A 6,000-nucleotide genomic window follows, 5' to 3' on the forward strand; every position below is an offset into this window, starting at 1 on the left:
ATATAAAACTCTCAATTTAAACAAACTTTAGTCCAAGGTAATTCGCATTCCAATGCATGACTCAATCATAGACAAAAGAAATACAATTATCTCTTATTGAATACTTAACGTAGCTTTACTAAACAGCGAGGTAAAACCCCTAACTTCCCTATACTCTTTAATTCGAGCCCAGCACTCTTATTGACTCTAATTATTAACTGAATTGGTATTAAGTAATCCTCATCAATTTAATAACTGCTTTAAGAATAGGAAGGAGTTAAGCTGAACAACGATTTATAAAGCATAAATCATTTAATTCACCCTATTGTTTCTTTAGGTTATTATAAAAAACTTGGATCATAATCAATAAAACCTAATTGCTACTCACATTCAATCTTACACAGCAATTACGGATTTTGAAAATGAACTAGCAATTGATCACATCAATAACTAATAGGCCTTTTTAGCAAATCATTCAATAGATCAGGAACAATGAAATCGAGAAACAATAGATATTCAAAAAGGCATAATTTAAATTAAGAACCTAGTCTCACAAATCATGCCTAAGAACTAGAATCCCTTGAACTGAATTTAGAACTTAGCCACTCATGTTCATGGCTTACAAAAGAAAAAAAAATAGAGAAATCTAAAACTATGGACGTGAATGCAGAATGGAGGTGTAATGAAGGTGTCAAAGGTCTAAATGAATATCTCCTCTGCTGCCAAAGATGAGCTTTATAATAAAAAACCTAATCTCAAAGATAAGAACCAAACTTGGAAAATTTTTGAAATTCAAAAAGACAGATTTTCTGCTCTGCAATCATGGCCAATTTTCAGCCACTTCCCTTCCAAATCTGTCTCTACCTTCTTCAGAAAAGTTGTAGCCCTACTTCTTAGCTTTCCAAAGAGTACTCATTTGCCCAAATCAAAGGTCTACAGCCCAAGTTATGGGCTAAAAACCAAAACTGGTTTTGACAAATGATCCAGCCCATAATTTTGACTTCATTACCGTTTTTAACCACCAAAACGATGTAGTCTTTTCTTTAGCCCTTCATAGAAGTTGTAGAGGTGGCTCTTAAGGTTCAATTAGGCCTAGGGTTGCTTCATTTGGACGTCTAGAGCTCCAGATATAAAATAAATACCAAAACTGGTCGTGACACATCAAATGTGGGCTTCTATAATAGATTCATAGCTAATTTTAACAACCTTGAAGACTGATTTGGGCTTTGGTCACTCTTTATCATTTGACTTAGCTTTTCAACGAATTAAACAGCATTGGATTTGGAGACCCACAACTTTAGAAACACCTGAAAAATACAGCAAAGGTCAAATTAATGCAAATACTAAAAATTTCTCCATTTAACACAATTATTCCAACAATTCTCTAAAAATATGCCTAATTATAATTATACTTTAATCAACTGAATTAGGTATAAAAATACACTAGAAACACAAAATGTGATAGGAGTATAAATATTAATTATGCACTCATCAAATTCCCCCACACTTATTCCATACTTGTCCTCAAGTATGACTTAAACTCTCAATCAACTCCACTTAGAAGTTCACTTAACTTCACCTTATAACAACATTCTTTAACAAAAGATTAAAAGTTTGAAAGAAGAGGCAAGGTAATAACCATCACAACAAATTCCTTCAACACCATACCAATATATCAACAAATCTCCAACACAAAACAAAAGGCTTGAAATCAATTAAGGTCACACAATTAAATTTCCATAAGATTTTAAATCAATACACAACAAAACACAAGGCTAATTTATCAAGACACAACAATGTAGCTCTTTGCAAATCTTAGGGGAGATAGAAATGGCCTTTTTTTTTTTAAATTTGAAATTGGTACTTCTCTCTCGTCACAGTTACCTTTTTTTTTCTTTTTTCTATTATTATTTTTTTAACCGTCACCTTCAGAAAAGTACCTTGCTCATATCCTAGCTAGCTTTTGGCCTGAGAATCGACATGGGGTTCATGAAAACCCTTGGTTACTTTGCTTAATTAAAATAGTGGAGCAATTTTTAAGTTCTTTTATTTCCCCCAATTTATGCATCTACATATTATAAAGTGCCCTGATAGATTAAACAAAGTTCTGAAATATGCATGACGCTAGTTTAAAGCACACATAACTAATCATTTCACTATTAAATTAAACCTAAATGATTTATGGAGAAAAAAAAAAATTGCTCTATGGTATGGAGAAGAGGGAAAATCTATCATGAAAGTTACTATTACCTTGCCTAAAATCTCAAAAATTCAACCTAACCATAGAGAAGAGGGAAAATCCATCATTAAAGTTACTATTACCTTGCCTAAAATCTCAAAAATTCAACCTAAAATAGAAAAGTCATTTCAAGGACAAAGCACTTCTCTCTGAGAGTTAATATAGAATCAAGCTTATGAGAATGAAAAAAAAAATTATTATATATATATATATTATTTTTTTTATGTTAAAAAAAATTATAACAACAAATTTCAAACTCCTTCCCCACACTTACTCCTCACATTGTCCCTAATGTAAAACAAATGAAAACAACATAAAATAAAGTCAAAAGAAAAGAGGAGAACAAATCTGATCATGGCTACCAGCCACCCATGGGTTGCCTCCCAAAAAGCGCTTTTGTTTATCGTCGTTAGCTTGACATGGCAAAGCTCCTTAATTCAAATAAATTAGGTTACTCAATTTGAACTCCTCCATGGAATGCTCCTGAAACCCCTCATAAAATGGCTTGAGTCTATGACCATTGACCTTGAATACCTTGTTAGTTCCTAAACTTTGAATTTCAACTGCACTTTAAGGAAACACATTAGTAACAATAAAGGAGCCAATCCAACGAGAATGCAATTTACCAAGCATCAGCTTCAATATGAAATTATACAACTAAACTTTTTTCCCAATCACAAACTGCTTCCTTAGAACTAGTTTGTCATGGAATGCCTTGGTCTTTTCTTTATAGATCCTAGAATTCTCATAAGCCTCAAGTCGAATTTCCTCTAATTCATGCAATTGTAATTTTTTTCCACACCAGTAGTGTCCAAATCCAAATTAGATTGTCTAACAGCCCAATAGGCCTTATGTTCTAACTCCACAGGAAGGTGACATAACTTACCAAATACCAATCTGTAGGGGGACATACTTATGGGTGTCTTATAGGCAGTCCTATATGCCCACAAAGCATCATCTAATCTAAGGCTCCAATCCTTCCTATTCAGTTTCACTGTCTTCTCTTAATCCTCTGGTGTAATCACAATTTGATTATATCCAGAAAAACCATCAAGAAAGAAGAAATAAGACTTACCTGCTAACCGTTCAAGCATCTGATCAATGAATGGCAATGGGAAGTGATCCTTCCTTGTTATCAAATTCAGCTTGCGGTAGTCTATGCACATTCGCCATCCACTCTGAATTCTTATTGGAACAAGCTTATTATCTTAATTTGCTACCACAATGACTCCTGATTTTTTTGGCACTACTTGGACTGGACTCACCCATTTACTATCTGAAATTGGGTAAATAACTCTTGCATCCAGTAGCTTTAAAATCTCCTTCTTTACAACCTCCATCATCTGTGGGTTCAACCTCTTTTGAGCTTCTCTACTTGGTTTAGCATCATCTTCCAATAAAATCATGTGCATGCACACTGATGGACTTATACCTTTAATGTCAGCTATTGTCCATCCAATTGCTTCCTTGTGTATTCTCAGAACTCTAATCAATCTTTCTTTTTAAATCTTTGTTAAATTACTTGAGATGATAACTTAAAGTGTTTCATTGTCTCCCAAGTAAACATACTTCAAATACTGAGGTAAAGACTTGAGTTCAAGAACTGGTGCCTGCACAACAGAAGGTAATAATTTTATGTGAGATACAGGTAAGTCAATCTTTGATACTCCATACCTTCTTGGAACAGAATGTAATGACTGCAATGCCATTACTGCATCTTGAACCTCTACATTTAATGGCTGATTGGTACTGACTTCTTGACTTCCTTGATTAATTACCAATTCTAACTCATCCTCCATGCTTAACTCAAAAACATCATGTACAAATCTATCAATAAAATCAATAGAAAAGAAAGAATGATCATCAGCAGGATACTTCATGGCATCAAAGATATTAAATTTGACAGTCTCTCCATCAAACTCCATAGTTAAGGTACCATCATCTACATCAATTTTTGTCTTGGCAGTTTTTAGGAAAGATCTTCCAAACAAAATCAAAGCTGACTTTGATGTGGGAGCACTACCCTCCATATCCAGAATGTAAAAATCTGTAGGAAAAATCAATTCTCCAACCTGCACCAACACATCCTCAACTACTCCCAATGGTTAAGCATTAGAACGATCAGCTAACTGAATAATGACATTGGTTTCTTTCAATGGACCTAAATTTAAAGTTTGAAAAACTAAATATGACATAACATTAATAGATGCTCCTAAATCTACCATTGCACGTTCAAATCTAGAATCACCTATTTTGCAGGGAATAGAAAACGAACCTAGATCCTTACACTTAGGGGGTATTTTCCGCTGAATTAATGCTGACACATTTTCCCCAACACTGATCTTCTCATTATTCCTCAACTTGCGCCTTGTAGTGCATAATTCCTTAAGGAATTTAGCATACCTAGGAACTTGTTTGATTGCATCAAGTAAAGGTATATTAACCTCTACCTTCCTAAAAGTCTCCAAAATTCTTTCTCTTGTTTTTCTTTCTTAGTCTTAACCAACCTGTAGGGGAATGGAGGAAGAACAGAATTATTAACCTTATTCGGTTTTGGTTCAGTATTTACCTCTACTTTAGGAACTTCAGACTCTTTTGCTCCTTGTTTCTTCTTTTTCATTGACTCGTGTGGAGTCTGGTTATCAACTTCTTTCCCACTCTGCAACACTATAGCACTTGCATTTTCTCTGGGATTCATGACTGTTTATGTTGGAAGCTTTCCAGAACCTTGAGCTTCAAGTTTACTCACAGATAAAGCTAATTGACCAATCTGCTTCTCTATGTTTTGAATGCTATTTCTGGTCTCCTATTGAAACTATTGTGTATTGTTAGCCAAAGCCTTAACAATTTCATCAAGTGACGTACCTTGATTTGAGGGAGGGGGAGGTGATTGATTCACTTGTGGTCTTTGCTGCTGATATCGGTTTTGTACTGGTTGATTCCCATAACTCAAATTGGGATGATCTCGCCATCCCGGATTATAAGTATTAGAAAAGGGATCATACGTGCGTTGTGGTTGTCCATAATTTCCTACTGCATTAGCATGTTGCATTAATTCATCCTCTTATAATGCAGAACACATGTCAGTAGCATGACCCGAACCTAAACAAATTCCACATACCTTAACTGTTTGCATGTTTCCTATAGCCAATTGCCTCACCTAAGAAGTTAAATCAGAAATTTGTCTCTCAAGGTTAGATGTACTTACCTCATTAACCTTCTTAGGTGTGTGATCCATTCTCATTCCAAATTGCTGAGAGTTTGCTGCCATGTTAGCAATTAGCCTCCTTGCCTCTTCTGGTGTCTTATCAACCAAAGCTCCTCCATTAGCAACATCTATCATACTGCGGTCCATTGGTAGAAGTCCCTCATAGAAATACTGAATCAAAAGCTGCTCACTTATTTGATGATGGGGACAACTTGCACACAGCTTCTTAAATCGCTCCCAATACTCAGACAAACTCTCTCCATTGTACTGCCGGATGTCACAAATTTCTTTACTTATCTCAGCAGCACGGGAAGCAGGAAAATACTTTTCCAAAAATATCCGCTTAATCTCATTCCATGAGTTAACAGATCCAAAAGGAAGGTAATATAACCAATCCTTAACTATGCCTCTTAGGGAGAAAGGGAAAGCTCGAAGCTTAATCTGATCCTCTGAAACTCCTTGAGGTTTCATGCTGGAACACACAACATGAAATTCCTTTAAATGCTTATGTGGATCCTCACCTGAAAGACCATGAAACTTAGGCAACAAATGGATTAGTCCAGACTTTAACTCA

General features: G+C 35.1%; 1 non-coding gene across 1 annotated transcript; it reads left to right on the top strand.

Moving 5' to 3' along the window:
* The first annotated feature begins 5,619 nt into the window (after positions 1 to 5,619).
* On the top strand, positions 5,620 to 5,725 carry LOC131181901 (small nucleolar RNA R71). Its single transcript, XR_009150375.1, has one exon. It is a non-coding gene; the product is annotated as a small nucleolar RNA R71 (small nucleolar RNA).
* Positions 5,726 to 6,000: the final 275 nt, after the last annotated feature.

Source organism: Hevea brasiliensis, chromosome 7 (assembly GCF_030052815.1).
Source record: "Hevea brasiliensis isolate MT/VB/25A 57/8 chromosome 7, ASM3005281v1, whole genome shotgun sequence".
NCBI lineage: Eukaryota > Viridiplantae > Streptophyta > Magnoliopsida > Malpighiales > Euphorbiaceae > Hevea > Hevea brasiliensis.